This window comes from Anomaloglossus baeobatrachus, chromosome 11 (assembly GCF_048569485.1).
Source record: "Anomaloglossus baeobatrachus isolate aAnoBae1 chromosome 11, aAnoBae1.hap1, whole genome shotgun sequence".
Taxonomy (NCBI): Eukaryota; Metazoa; Chordata; class Amphibia; order Anura; family Aromobatidae; genus Anomaloglossus; species Anomaloglossus baeobatrachus.
Genome location: NC_134363.1, coordinates 187045931 through 187061914, shown reverse-complemented (window position 1 = coordinate 187061914; position 15984 = coordinate 187045931). Strand labels below are relative to the sequence as shown.

Here is a 15984-nt window from a genome sequence, read left to right as displayed (position 1 = left end):
TATAGGCTGTGTTCACATTTATAGGCTGTGTTCACATTTATGCTTTACTGATTGTACAAAAAATGGAAATGCAGCTTTCATTTACAAACTCATTAATTTGAATATTTTCTTTTTTTCCCCCTAAAATGTCTTCATTTTGCACCAATTCCGTTAATTAAGTTTTGTCCAAATGGAATGGGTGGTAGTGCCGCCCCCAAATTCATCGTAAGATACCATACCTAATGTCAGGCTCCAGTCCAGTCCCTGGCTGCATTAATGTTTCTGGCGAGGGGCATGCCACTTATAGGATGTGGCAAATTCAATCCGGCACAACCTACCCCACCGTGCCCCCTTCATTAAGACTGGCGTGGACATCTCCATTATTAATAAGTAATACAGTTAGGTCCAGAAATCTTTGGCCAGTGACACAATTTTGGCGAGTCGGGCTCTGCATGCCACCACATTGGATTTGAAATGAAACCTCTACAACAGAATTCAAGTGCAGATTGTAACGTTTAATTTGAAGGTTTGAACAAAAATATCTGATAGAAATTGAAGGAATTGTCACATTTCTTTACAAACACTCCACATTTTAGGAGGTCAAAAGTAATTGGACAAATAAACCAAACCCAAACAAAATATTTTTATTTTCAATATTTTGTTGCGAATCCTTTGGAGGCAATCACTGCCTTAACTCTGGAACCCATGGACATCACCAAACGCTGGGTTTCCTCCTTCTTAATGCTTTGCCAGGCCTTTACAGCCGCAGCCTTCAGGTCTTGCTTGTTTGTGGGTCTTTCTGTCTTAAGTCTGGATTTGAGCAAGTGAAATGCATGCTCAATTGGGTTAAGATCTGGTGATTGACTTGGCCATTGCAGAATGTTCCACTTTTTTGCATTCATGAACTCCTGGGTAGCTTTGGCTGTATGCTTGGGGTCATTGTCCATCTGTACTATGAAGCGCCGTCCGATCAACTTTGCGGCATTTGGCTGAATCTGGGCTGAAAGTATATCCCGGTACACTTCAGAATTCATCCGGCTACTCTTGTCTGCTGTTATGTCATCAATAAACACAAGTGACCCAGTGCCATTGAAAGCCATGCATGCCCATGCCATCACGTTGCCTCCACCATGCTTTACAGAGGATGTGGTGTGCCTTGGATCATGTGCCGTTCCCTTTCTTCTCCAAACTTTTTTCTTCCCATCATTCTGGTACAGTTTGATCTTGGTCTCATCTGTCCATAGAATACTTTTCCAGAACTGAGCTGGCTTCATGAGGTGTTTTTCAGCAAATGTAACTCTGGCCTGTCTATTTTTGGAATTGATGAATGGTTTGCATCTAGATGTGAACCCTTTGTATTTACTTTCATGGAGTCTTCTCTTTACTGTTCACTTAGAGACAGATACACCTACTTCACTGAGAGTGTTCTGGACTTCAGTTGATGTTGTGAACGGGTTCTTCTTTACCAAAGAAAGTATGCGGCGATCATCCACCACTGTTGTCATCCGTGGACGCCCAGGCCTTTTTGAGTTCCCAAGCTCACCAGTCAATTCCTTTTTTCTCAGAATGTACCCGACTGTTGATTTTGCTACTCCAAGCATGTCTGCTATCTCTCTGATGGATTTTTTCTTTTTTTTCAGCCTCAGGATGTTCTGCTTCACCTCAATTGAGAGTTCCTTAGACCGCATGTTGTCTGGTCACAGCAACAGCTTCCAAATGCAAAACCTCACACCTGTAATCAACCCCAGACCTTTTAACTACTTCATTGATTACAGGTTAACGAGGGAGATGCCTTCAGAGTTAATTTCAGCCCTTAGAGTCCCTTGTCCAATTACTTTTGGTCCCTTGAAAAAGAGGAGGCTATGCATTACAGAGCTATGATTCCTAAACCCTTTCTCCGATTTGGATGTGAAAACTCTCATATTGCAGCTGGGAGTGTGGAGTTTCAGCCCATATTATATATATAATTGTATTTCTGAACATGTTTTTGTTAACAGCTAAAATAACAAAACTTGTGTCACTGTCCAAATATTTCTGGCCCTGACTGTAATATGTATTCATTTATATAGCGCTATTAGTTCCTTAGCGCTTTACATACATCAGCAACACTGTCCCCATTGGGGCTCACAATCTAAATTTCCTATCTGTATGTCTTTGGAGTGTGGGAGGAAACCAGAGTACCCGGAGGAAACCCACACAAACATGGGGAGAACATACAAACTCCTTGCAGATGGTGTCCTTGATGGGATTTGAACCCAGGACCCCAGCGCTGCAAGAATGCAGTGCTAACCACTGAGCCACCACAAGACTGCAGTGCTAACCACTATGCCACCACAAGACTGCAGTACTAACCACTGAGCCACGACAAGACTGCAGTGCAAACCACTGAGCCACTATGAGACTATAGTGCTAACCACTGAGCCACCGTGCCAGGGTCCTATTTGCCAATTCATGCACTCTGCACAGATTCAAGACACCCTGTGCCAGAGATACAGCAAAGCAGCCTCCTCCACGTGTCTACAGAACGTTCTTCTCTTTTGTGATGCCAAAAAGCTCCAGTTTTGTCTTTATCTATCGAAAAGACATTTTCCCAGAAGTTTTGTGGCTCGTCATTATGCATTTTATCAAATTCCAGTTTTGCTTTTTTTATGATTTGCTTTCAACAGTGGTTTCTTCTTCGGTCGTCTTCCATAAAGTCCACTTTGCCCAAAACAGCGATGGATATTACAATCTGACCCTGATGGATGTTGACCTCGAAGTTCTCCTTTGGACAGTACAATCTGACACTGATGGACCTCAGAGTTCACCTCTAATTTCTTTGGAAGTTGTTCTGGGCTCCTTGTTACCAATTGTATTATCTGCCTCTTCAACTTGTCATTAATTTTCCTCTTGTGGTCATGTCCAAGGAGGTCTGCTACATAGACCTTACATTTTTGAATATGTTTAGCTGTAGTAACAAGAACAACAGGCTTTTTGGAAATGTTTTATTACCTTTACGTGTAACAAGTTTTTCTATCATTTGTTTCCTAATCTACTGAGATAAATCTCTCCTCAGGTTTATTCCCTCCATGTTCAGTGTGGTACTCACCATGATAACAAACAGCACAGTGACTACTTTGCACCCCTTAAATAGGCATGTGTGTAGCTGTAGTAACAGGAACATCAGGCTTTTTGGAAATGTTTTATAACCTTTACCTGTTTGTCTATAATTTGTTTCCTAATCTACTGAGCTATCTCTCTCCTCAGGTTTCTTTCCTCCATGTTCAGTGTGATACTCATCATGATAACAAACCGCACAGTGACTACTTTGCACCCCTTAAATAGGCAGACTCACTGACTATAACTACTGTATTATATGATACTAAGTACAGGATGTACCTTATTGTCACATATCCCAATAGTCAGCATTTGTTTCTCGGCCATTTTCATTATTTTTTTTCTGTTCAACCACAATTCACAAGTAATGTCTGATTCTCATTAGTTGGTATTTAGTTCATTTACATTGAAAATTACTTATTAGTTTCAAGTTATTTCAGTGACCATTGTGGGTTTTTCTTACTTTAGCAGAAGACACCAAGAATTTTGTCCACGTCTGTATAATCCACACTGAAAAAAATATACAAGACATTTTGGCCTGAAGTCACTTATTATCCCAAATTGACTTGTGCCCAAGGTTTTTCTTCAGTGATATTAAACTGTTTATAACTAGGGATGATCGAACACCTCAATTATTCGGCTTCACGAATATTCGACGAATAGGTCGCCGCTATGCGAATATTCGATGGGCAATGTAAGTCTATGGGAAGCCCAAATAGTTGTTATTCGGGTTTCCCATAGACTTACACTGCGCATTGAATATTCGCGAATACTGGCGACCTATTCGAAAAATATTCGTGAAGCCGAATATTTGAGGTATTCGATCATCCCTATTTATAACCCTTAAAAAGAAAAAATCTGTAAAATATAACCCCCCTTCTGTAAAGAGCCCCTGTATGGGCCGTCAGCCCTTGCCGGGTGGTCGGTCAGCCCTTGCCGGGGGGTCGGTCAGTCCCCGTCGGATGGTCGGTCAGCCCCCGTCGGATGGTCGGTCAGCCCCCGTCGGATGGTCGGTCAGCTCCCGTCGGGTGGTCGGTCAGCCCCCACCAGGTGGTCGGTCAGCCCCCCGCCTGGTGGTAAGTCAGCTCCCGTCGGGTGGTCGGTCAGCCCCTGCCGGGTGCTTGGTCAGCCCCCCGCCTGGTGGTAAGTCAGCCCCCGTCGGGTGGTCGGTCAGTCCCTGCTGGGTGCTCGGTCAGCCCCCTCCTAGTGGTTAGTCAGCCCCCGCCGTGTGGTCAGTTTTTCTCTTCTACATGTGATGCTGGGACAGAATTACAACACAATGCTCTTTTCCGCCATTAGCAATGTGTTCATCTTGGATCCATTACCTGGAAATGGCCTTGATTCTTTTTTTATAGCCAGGCTCCCTCTATAGACGGCCAGATGAACCCCGCAGCTGCCGTAAACGTTGTGTTCGGAGACACGTACCTGGTACTGCCTGGATGTGGCAGCTTTCCAGGATCTGGATTCGTTCTGGAGCCCGGTCACACATTTGGATACTTCTGGACGTCTTCTTTCCCGCATTGTTCTCTATGGTGCCCGTGTATACATTCGCCATCTCCTGGAGTTTCTAAGGAATCATTATTTTGTCATATATTTTAAGCATTTCCGAGGGGTAGGAAAACTGCTGAGAGCTTTTTGCGGTTGTGCAAATGTGTACTCTAATAAATCCTCCCTCCTTCTGAGCGCAGGCACACGGGGGTATTGGGAATGGCATTGATTTCCCTAAGAGACGCCCGCTCTGTCTCTTCCACTATGTTTCCAGGCCATAGCAGAGGCCTCCCATGGAGATGAAGCACTGTCAGCCTGGCTGTTAATTAGGCGTTGGGGGAAATATTGGCTGATGGCTGTTTTGAGCGGCCGCTCTGGAGCCTCTGGGCCCGTTTGTTGCAATGAATCAGCACGGTTCTCTATTACCGCCGATGCTACATCTGAATGCACACCTGGAGTTGTAGACTGCAGCCCCGAGATGCAACTAATGATACCGGGATGAATCCTCTATAATACGGGATGGGAATCACCTGACTTCTTACAAGAGGGCAGCTCCGTCCCCGCAGCCTGATACTGCTGACTGGACATTTGTTTTCCACTGCAGAAATCTGCGTTAACCGGGCGCTTGTTAGGGATGGGAATATTTGGAGGAAATTCTAAATACCGCAACATAAGTATAATGAGAATGGACATTAAATGCATGTTGTAATGGAGATCCCCGTCACATCTGTCTCTGCGGTGATGCCTCTGCGCAGGCTGACACTTATTGTCACTCTCCAGCTTTTGTTACATAAACCAGGTCAATATCATTATTTACAGAGAGCAAGGTAGGGTGGCCATAGACATTACTGACCAGCCAAACACATTGCTTCTGGGGTCCAACCATCGGTGCTTCTGCAGATGCTCATATATTTCAATACTGAATGGGGACAGGAGTAACAAAGATAACAATAATTTCTCTAAAAGAAGGACCATTTTTTGCAGATGAATAAAGGCAGCCCCTGCTTCTTCTTGAAGTGATCCTAAGGGCAGCCCCTGCTTCTTCTTGCAGTGATCCTAAGGGCAGCCCCCGCTTCTTCTTGCAGTGATACTAAGGGCAGCCCCTGCTTCTTCTTGAAGTGATCCTAAGGGCAGCCCCCGCTTCTTCTTGCAGTGATACTAAGGGCAGCCCCTGCTTCTTCTTGAAGTGATCCTAAGGGCAGCCCCTGCTTCTTCTTGAAGTGATCCTAAGGGCAGCCCCTGCTTCTTCTTGCAGTGAGTGATACTAAGGGCAACCCTTGCTTCTTCTTGCAGTGATACTAAAGGCAGCCCCCGCTTCTTCTTGCAGAAATACTAAGGGCAGCCCCCGCTTCTTCTTGCAGAAATACTAAGGGCAGCCCCCGCTTCTTCTTGCAGAAATACTAAGGACAGCCCCCGCTTCTTCTTCCAGAGATACTAAGGACAGACCCCGCTTCTTCTTGCAGTGATACTAAGGACAGCCCCCGCTTCTTCTTGCAGTGATACTAAGGGCAGCCCCCGCTTCTTCTTGCAGTGATACTAAGGGCAGCCCCTGCTTCTTCTTGCAGTGATACTAAGGGCAGCCCCTGCTTCTTCTTGCAGTGATACTAAGGGCAGCCCCTGCTTCTTCTTGCAGTGATACTAAGGGCAGCCCCTGCTTCTTCTTGCAGTGATACTAAGGGCAGCCCTCGCTTCTTCTTGCAGTGATACTAAGGGCAGCCCTCGCTTCTTCTTGCAGTGATACTAAGGACAGCCCCTGCTTCTTCTTGCAGTGATACTAAGGGCAGCCCCCGCTTCTTCTTGCAGTGATACGAAGGACAGCCCCCGCTTCTTCTTGCAGTGATACTAAGGGCAGCCCCTGCTTCTTCTTGCAGTGATACTAAGGGCAGCCCCTGCTTCTTCTTGCAGTGATACTAAGGGCAGCCCCTGCTTCTTCTTGCAGTGATACTAAGGGCAGCCCCTGCTTCTTCTTGCAGTGATACTAAGGGCAGCCCCTGCTTCTTCTTGCAGTGATACTAAGGGCAGCCCCTGCTTCTTCTTGCAGTGATACTAAGGGCAGCCCCTGCTTCTTCTTGAAGTGATCCTAAGGGCAGCCACTGCTTCTTCTTGCAGTGAGTGATACTAAGGGCAGCCCTTGCTTCTTCTTGCAGTGATACTAAAGGCAGCCCCCGCTTCTTCTTGCAGAAATACTAAGGGCAACCCTCGCTTCTTCTTGCAGTGATACTAAGGACAGCCCCCGCTTCTTCTTCCAGAGATACTAAGGACAGACCCCGCTTCTTCTTGCAGTGATACTAAGGACAGCCCCCGCTTCTTCTTGCAGTGATACTAAGGACAGCCCCCGCTTCTTCTTGCAGTGATACTAAGGACAGACCCCGCTTCTTCTTGCAGTGATACTAAGGACAGCCCCCGCTTCTTCTTGCAGTGATACTAAGGACAGCCCCCGCTTCTTCTTGCAGTGATACTAAGGGCAGCCCTCGCTTCTTCTTGCAGTGATACTAAGGACAGCCCCTGCTTCTTCTTGCAGAGATACTAAGGACAGCCCCCGCTTCTTCTTGCAGTGATACTAAGGGCAGCCCCCGCTTCTTCTTGCAGTGATACTAAGGGCAGCCCCCGCTTCTTCTTGCAGTGATACTAAGGACAGCCCCCGCTTCTTCTTGCAGTGATACTAAGGGCAGCCCCTGCTTCTTCTTGCAGTGATACTAAGGGCAGCCCCTGCTTCTTCTTGCAGTGATACTAAGGGCAGCCCCTGCTTCTTCTTGCAGTGATCCTAAGGGCAGCCCCTGCTTCTTCTTGCAGTGATACTAAGGGCAGCCCCTGCTTCTTCTTGCAGTGATACTAAGGGCAGCCCCTGCTTCTTCTTGCAGTGATACTAAGGGCAGCCCTCGCTTCTTCTTGCAGTGATACTAAGGACAGCCCCCGATTCTTCTTGCAGTGATACTAAGGACAGCCCCCGATTCTTCTTGCAGTGATAGTAAGGGCAGCCCCTGCTTCTTCTTGCAGTGATACTAAGGGCAGCCCCCGCTTCTTCTTGCAGTGATACTAAGGGCAGCCCCCGCTTCTTCTTGCAGTGATACTAAGGGCAGCCCCCGCTTCTTCTTGCAGTGATACTAAGGGCAGCCCCCGCTTCTTCTTGCAGTGATACTAAAGGCAGCCCCCACTTCATCTTGCGCAGAGACTAAGGAAATCCCACTTCTTCTTGCAGAGAGACTAAGGGCAGCCCCCGCTTCTTCTTGTGGGGAGACTAAGGGCCACCCCTGCTTTTCGCTGGAAGACTGGGAGGTGTATTATATGGCTTTGATAGTGGGAACGCAGCTATACATAGAGGTAATTCTGGGGGTAATCCTTGAAGCCCTGCTGTATGTAGAGATAATTCTGGGGGTGTAGTATATGGGGGTCATCCTGGGTTTTGGAGGGAGCTGCCCAGTCACATTACCTGATGTTTCCAGGCACATTCCTGTTTTGGGATGTTGCGGGTCAGGCAGTGTCTGTCTCCAATCACATATCATACAATGTAACAACCTGCGCAGCGTGGGGACAGAAGGGACCTGCCATTATAATTGGAATAAGCAGTGAACTATTGCAGTCATTCTGTAGGGATGTATTTAGGGCAGGATTGATGTATTTGGGGCAGGATTGATGTGTTTGGGGCAGGATTGATGTAGGTGGGGCAGGATTGATGTATTTGGGGCAGGATTGATGTGTTTGGGGCAGGATTGATGTGTTTGGGGCAGGATTGATGTGTTTGGGGCAGGATTGATGTGTTTGGGGCAGGATTGATGTGTTTGGGGCAGGATTGATGTGTTTGGGGCAGGATTGATGTGTTTGGGGCAGGATTGATGTGTTTGGGGCAGGATTGATGTGTTTGGGGCAGGATTGATGTGTTTGGGGCAGGATTGATGTGTTTGGGGCAGGATTGATGTGTTTGGGGCAGGATTGATGTGTTTGGGGCAGGATTGATGTGTTTGGGGCAGGATTGATGTGTTCGGGGCAGGATTGATGTGTATGTATTTGGGGCAGGATTGCTGTATTTGGGGCAGGATTGATGTATTTGGGGCAGGATTGATGTATTTGGGGCAGGATTGATTTATTGGGGCAGGATTGATTTATTGGGGCAGGATCGATGTATTTGGGGCAGGATTGATGTATTTGGGGCAGGATTGATTTATTGGGGCAGGATTGATGTGTTTGGGGCAGGATTGATGTGTTTGGGGCAGGATTGATGTGTATGTATTTGGGGCAGGATTGATGTATTTGGGGCAGGATTGGTGTGTTTGGGGCAGGATTGATGTGTTTGGGGCAGGATTGATGTGTTTGGGGCAGGATTGATGTGTTTGGGGCAGGATTGATGTGTTTGGGGCAGGATTGATGTGTTTGGGGCAGGATTGATTTATTGGGGCAGGATTGATGTATTTGGGGCAGGATTGATTTATTGGGGCAGGATTGATGTGTTTGGGGCAGGATTGATTTATTGGGGCAGGATTGATGTGTTTGGGGCAGGATTGATGTATTTGGGGCAGGATTGATTTATTGGGGCAGGATTGATGTGTTTGGGGCAGGATTGATTTATTGGGGCAGGATTGATGTGTTTGGGGCAGGATTGATTTATTGGGGCAGGATTGATGTATTTGGGGCAGGATTGATGTGTTTGGGGCAGGATTGATGTGTTTGGGGCAGGATTGATGTGTTTGGGGCAGGATTGATGTGTATGTATTTGGGGCAGGATTGATGTATTCGGGGCAGGATTGATGTATTTGGGGCAGGATTGATGTATTTGGGGCAGGATTGATGTGTTTGGGGCAGGATTGATGTGTTTGGGGCAGGATCGCTCTGTGACCGGTGTATTTTGGGACGGTCCACGTTCATTCCTTGCCATTTTCTCTCACATTTTCGGCAGTAGAGAATTGCGCCTCTTGTCGGTAATCTCCATAATCCGGTGTGAATTCCTGAGTAATGATTAGGATCTTTTGATGCGTCAGATTTCGGTGGTGCTGACGGTTCCTATTTCTGTGGTGCGCGGCGATGAACGTGTTGCCTTTGCCAGCGGATGATCATTTGTAACGTGTGTTGACAGTGTGTTGTTACATTGCTGGTTTCAGCAGCTTTGCTTACACCGGGGAGGGATCTCATAAAGCCAAACGTCTGCATCCTGAGCCTTTCTATACCGTGCACAAACCTCCCGACTCCACGCGTGATGCACTGACCTCATTCAGCTCCTGGCAACCGAGGAGTTTGCTATGGCTTCAGTCTTGAAGTCTTCACCTTTAGAGGCCTGTGCAGAAAATAAGCTCAGAATGAGCTCCGCCGGGACCCTGCCAGAAAAGGCAACTGCAGGCACCGAGCTCATTGAGATGACTGCCAACGTCTCTCTGCGCGGGCCACGGCTGTGACTGGCATTCATCTGTTTGTGGAAACTTTTCATGTGGTCATAATGAGTACTAATGGTTCTGGAAATGTTCTGGATTTTTATTGATGTGCTAACATTTGGTGTTTTTTTGAGGAGCGGTGAGGGATTTGGACATTGAAGAGCGAATGTGTGGCCACTGCTGGTCTGCGCTTGTTTGGCGCAGTCACATGTTGATGTAAATCTCTCGCTATTAAATCACCTGCAAAAAAAAGATGCTGCAAAAACGCCCCTGTGTGAACGTACCCGAGTGTGGGATGATTTGTAGATGCCATTACATTGACCCCCAGATAGCTGCTTATTGCAATTCAGACCGGAGTTCAATCTGTGACCACCTAAACTGCGCGTCCCCCATTTCACAGTAGTAGAGAGAGCAAGTTATGTCTTGTTAAACCATCCTATGGTACCAGTGATAGGAGGGGAGTGGAGGACGGGGCTTTCCTCCAGGTGAGCTGCCCACACATCCCCACGGACACAGTAAACAGCTTAAAGTGCACCAATCACCAAGATTCTCCTATATAACCTAAAGCCAGTGCTATACTGGCACTATCAGGCTGATTCTATACATACCTTTAGTTGTTTGCTAGGATGTTTAGGTTTTGAAACACAAGCAAGTAAAGATTGTAAAATCAGCAGCTTTTTGGATGACAGCAGTTGCCGATCAGCTGACAGCTGGGGTGGGTATTCATAGTTATTCCCACCCCTGCCTTTCCATCCTCCCTATTATTTATGCTAATTCTATTATAGAATCATTTTACTGACTAGAAGGACCTGTGCTGATGTCATACCCATGTGACCAGAAGGAGCTGGACATCAGCCAACAGAAAAATAATGTTGCTTCCTGGTATCAGCTATGTTGGCTGAGGCCCTGCCCCTTCTGGTCACATGAGTATGACATCAGCACAGGTCCTTCTAGTTAGTTAGTAAAACGAGTCTATAAAATAATTAACATAAATAACAGGGGGAGGATGGACAGGCAGGGGGTGGGAATCACTATGAATACTCACCCCAGCTATCAGCTGATCGACAGCTTCTGCCAATCATAAAGCTGCTCATTTATAAACTTTACTTGCTTGTGTTTCAAAACCTATACATCCTACCTGACCACTACAGGTATGTATAGAATCAGCCTGGTAGTGTCAGTATAGCACTGGCTATAGGTTATATAGGAAAATCCTGGTGATTGGTGAGCTTTAAAACCCCACTACATGGATCGATACTCGTCCAAATGAGTAACACTTGTTCCTGACTGCGTCTATGTCTACACGGACTAACAATCAGCCCATGCCTGCTCGCGCCTTTTACCATCGTTGTCATCCGCACAGGATCTGGATGTGCTGCCAACAATGTATAAACTGTGCGGAGACCGAATTGTCCGTATGTCCTCATGTAGAGCGCCTCTAAACGAGCATTGACCAACTTGTTATATAGTTAACAGCGCCCAGAAATCTGCCCTTACAATAGATGGTGACACAGATCCATCAGAACTTTTGTCCATATCCCCTATTAGACGCAATTTTATTATTTGCAGCCAATCTAATTTGTCATTCTCGCATTTGCCTTTATTCCTTGCAGTTGACCACAGACACCGATGCACAGACCCTTCTCCTGTTTTTCTTCATAGGTCCATGGAGTAATCACTGGAGCATCAGCTTCCATCATCTCCCAGACGACTTAAGACGTTTGCAGGAAACATCCCCAGATCTTCTGCTCCCGGCGACACTCTGCACGGTACAAACCTCATTTTACAATGGTTATTTTATTTTTGAGGAGAAGGTTATAGGTTTTTTTTTTAGGGAGTAGAAGATCATCTATTTCTTAAATTCTCCACTCTGTCCACCCCTGACAAAAACCTTGCCTCCAGGGCCATCAAGTGTAACGTCTGCCCTTGACCACAGACTCAGTATAACTGTCACGGACAGACTAGGGCTAGCCACCAAGTCGGCAGGATCTCAAGAACCCTGAAACCCTTTAACCTCTGTACAGGGATTTGGAATTACACAAGGTCCATGAGAACGCTGCCTATGGAAGGCCGCAATCCAGGAAAGAGTGGTCGTCAGGCAGGGTCCAAACCAGGAGGTACAAAAATGTTAGGCAAAAGCATAGTCATGAAATTAGGCAGAGGTCAAAACCGGACCGGAGATGGCAGCGAGGTGCAAAAACGGCAGGCAGGAGTGTAGTCAGGAAATCAGGCAGAGGTCAAAACCGGAGATGGCAGCAAGGTGCAAAAATGGCAGGCAGGAGAGTAATATATAATATTTATTCACTTATATATAGCGCTATTAATTCCACAGCGCTTTACATACATTGGCAACACTGTCCCCATTGGGGCTCACAATCTAAATTCCCTATCAGTCTTTGGAGTGTGGGAGGAAACCGGAGTACCCGGAGAAAACCCACGCAAACACAGAGAGAACATACAAACTCCTTGCAGATGTTGTCCTTAGTGGGACTAGAACCCAGGACCCCAGCGCTGCAAGGCTGCAGTGCTAACCACTGAGCCACCGTGCTGCCCATGAGAGTAGTCAGGAAATCAGGCAGAGGTCAAAACCGGAGATGGCAGTGAGGTGCAAAAATGGCAGGCAGGAGCGTAGTCAGGAAATCAGGCAGAGGTCAAAACCGGAGATCACGTCGAGGTGCAAAAAGGGCAGGCAGGAGAGTAGACAATGAGCAGGCAGAGGTCAAAACACAGGGATCAATAGAACTGAACAGGAACCAGACACTAGCAGGAATACAAAACTATATCTGGCAGTGACCAGCAGACAAGAGGGGGAATTAAAAGGGTGTGGTGTTTTCCCATTGGCTGTAGCTGAATGGTGGTAACTTCAGCTGGAAGACACACGCCACCTACAGTCAGCTAGTGGTACTGCAGGTCCCAGGGAAACCCAGCCCAGTGGATGAGTGGAGCCTGCGCCCACCAGAGCCACCGGCACCGACTCCTCTCCTATCACCAGCACAGTCCATGGCGAGAATACGGCTGTGCCTTGTGCCAAAGCAGAGGTCGCAGGAGCAGACTCCGGTGAGGACGTGACATCAAGGCTCCATTTGGAAAGTGTAGATGTTGTTTATGGTTAAAAGGAATGGCTGTTTTGGCAAAACTATTCTCCTATATCCACGTTAATAGGGGAGGGGTAGGAGTCTGGTTGAAGACCCCATCTGTTAGCCAGGACAGCGCTTCTCTTACTCCTGAGGACGCAACGTTTCTTGCAGTTCCTGAGCCGTAGGTTTACCCATGACCGATACAGCAGAAGTGTAAAAAATATACACTGCATGTTACAGTATCAGCAAAGTGGACCAGACTCTAGGAAATCTTGTCTAAAGGCTGCGGATAATTCTGCGGTAGACACTGACCTGTGATGTGGACCTGAACCTTCAGCCTGACATTTTATAATGCAGAATTCAGCGAGGATTTCACTCTCCGCAATTCACAGGGTGATATTTGCAAATCCTAAAACAAGCAGATATCCCAGACTGTGAGCACCACAGTTTCTTCATTTATTGCCCGCATTGCCTTTTATTACTTGTCGGAAATGATTAGGACTGTGGAGTGAAATTGGGAAGGAACGATTAGAATAAGCTTCCTGCTCCAGCGCCTTGTCCGACACCATCTTTATGATTAAGATCAGATCAGAGTTCATTGTAAGACACAATGAAGACGCGGATACATTTACATTCTCTGGTCGTGTCTGTGATGTGAGAATTCTGCATTATCAGCGCTTCTGCGATTCATCTACATCGATCTAATGTCTTTCTGAGGAACCCAAACATCCTGTGACTTCTAATATGCAAAGTGGATGAAAATGAGCCGGGTATCTGCATATAGGGGAGTGCGGACCCTCGACCGTGCTTTGTCTGAATCGCTTCAGTTGAGTAAGGACAACTGGGAGGTAAATCCCCCTCTGGACAATATTGGGCTGGCACCAGCCCTCCACTAATGATGTACTCTATAAGATGTGCAGACACATCTTATAGAGGATATACCTAAGCGGTGAACCGGCTATACCCATACCGGTCCCCACCACTAATAATAAAGAGAGGCAATTTGTAGGCAAAAATATATTGTGGTTACATGTTATGTTTCATTAATTATTTCTAAATTGCAAAATTCATTGTGGAGCCTGACAAAAATGGCAACACTCCACCCTATCAATAAAGGGCCGTGCCGACACATGACTCCTACTTACCCCTCTCCATACAGCCGGATTAATTCCATACCAGATCCTACTACTAAAACCCGGCTCATCATATGGCGCTGGCCCTGCATTCCTTTCATCTCCTTAGACTGGGGTCAGACCAGTGATCATTCGTCAGACCGCTTCTCTCCGACTCCTCCATACACCGAAAATCGACTCCTCTCAAACCCCTTTGCTTTCTGTGATGGCCACCGCCGAATTATCTCCCCCTGAATAAAACAGTCAGACATTGAAATTCCAACCTCACATTACTTATGTCATACTCTATCGGGAGAGATGGTTGAAACCGGCGGGTTCAGACGACTTTTATCCTGTGTCTTTGTGGTCTTTGCAATTCAGCTCTTTTCACAACTTTAAAGCAAAAGTTCAACCTTGTAGAATAGAAAACAGAGGAAATAGCCTAGTGGCACCGTGGCACGGTGGGCGTATTGGTGGCCATGCATGGCTGGTGTGACACAGACAGTAATAACATCCCAGCACCCCCCTCTGGAAAGCAGAATGACTGAATAATACTAAAAGTGAATGCGAGACAGCATGCATTACCGCTCATTGCCACTGCACTGGTGTGGCGCTGTCACACCTCCAGTGCTCGGTGATGCCAGGTGTCGGACCCCTGCTGAGTGATATTGATGATCTATGGTGGGGAGTCCAATATTAAAGTCCCATTAATCCTCTTTAATAATGGGGTGCATTTGATGATTGTGGCCCTCTCCCGTCAGCCACATGCATGTTTCCTGGAAGGTATACGGATAACTCTAAAGGCCTCTCAGTCCCACATTGATCCCGGAGTCTCCGCTTCTTTTCTCTGCTGTCACTTGTGTATATCGGGTCATGGTTGGTGTTTTTCTAAGCGTTTCTTAAGACGCTCATTACAATTAAGGTGAGGAATCCATTGGCTTGTGTGGTCTACAGCCCCCCGTAAAACCCGCTGCACCGTGAGCATTGATGCGATTAAACGCCATGAAATGAACAAAGTATCCGAGGACACTTCTTAGTTGTGCTCCGAGTATCTGCCTATATATGTGTGCATATATATATAATATATATATATATATTGCAGCTTCCTCCATGGAGGTCATAGATCACTTTACCGCAGCAGTACCCCGAAGGGCAGACGTATAGATAGTGCCACTGTATCCATATGTGTTCCTTATCTGACAATTTCATCCTTCTGGTTTGTGTCCGCATTTTGGCACCACTTTGTTTCCTTTATTCCGGATGGATCCCGTGTTTTGCACTGACGTGTGTTATAATGAATCTGTGCAGTCTTTCATTTTTCGGATCTTGAGTTACAAGACCCATAGATGTAACGTTTATTCACATGTGGCGGTCGGGTCGTGGTTCTTGCCGTGTAGCTAAGAACTTTGCTGCAAAAACTGCACATAGTTTTACTTTCAACTTTCGTTTGCACAGATGAAGCTCATTACAACTGCAAAATCATACAGTCATATGAAAAAGTTTGGGCACCCCTATTAATGTTAACCTTTTTTCTTTATAACAATTTAGGATTTTGCAGCAGCTATTTTAGTTTCATATATCTAATAACTGATGGACTGAGTAATATTTCTGGACTGAAATGAGGTTTATTGTACTAACAGAAAATGTGCAATCCACATTTAAACAAAATTTGACCGGTGCAAAAGTATGGGCACCCTTATTATTTCTTGATTTAAACACTCCTAACTACTTTTTTACTGACTTACTGAAGCACTAAATTGGTTTTGTAACCTCATTGAGCTTTGCACTTCATAGGCCGGTGTATCCAATCATGAGAAAAGGTATTTATGGTGGCCACTTGCAAGTTGTTCTCCTATTTGAATCTCCTATGAG

The 15984-nt window shown here is 46.3% G+C and overlaps 1 protein-coding gene across 8 annotated transcripts in view; it reads left to right on the top strand.

The window, feature by feature from the left end:
* Positions 1-15984, top strand: part of PKNOX2 (PBX/knotted 1 homeobox 2) — a 410686-nt gene that overhangs the window by 268744 nt on the left and 125958 nt on the right. For 6 of the 8 annotated variants that reach the window (XM_075328081.1, XM_075328084.1, XM_075328083.1 and 3 more), the window contains exon 5: positions 11586-11692. The exons of the other annotated variants lie outside the window; for them this stretch is intronic. The gene's annotated coding sequence lies outside the window, so the exon portion shown is untranslated. The remainder of the gene's footprint in view (positions 1-11585; positions 11693-15984) is intronic. 8 annotated transcript variants of the gene reach the window in all.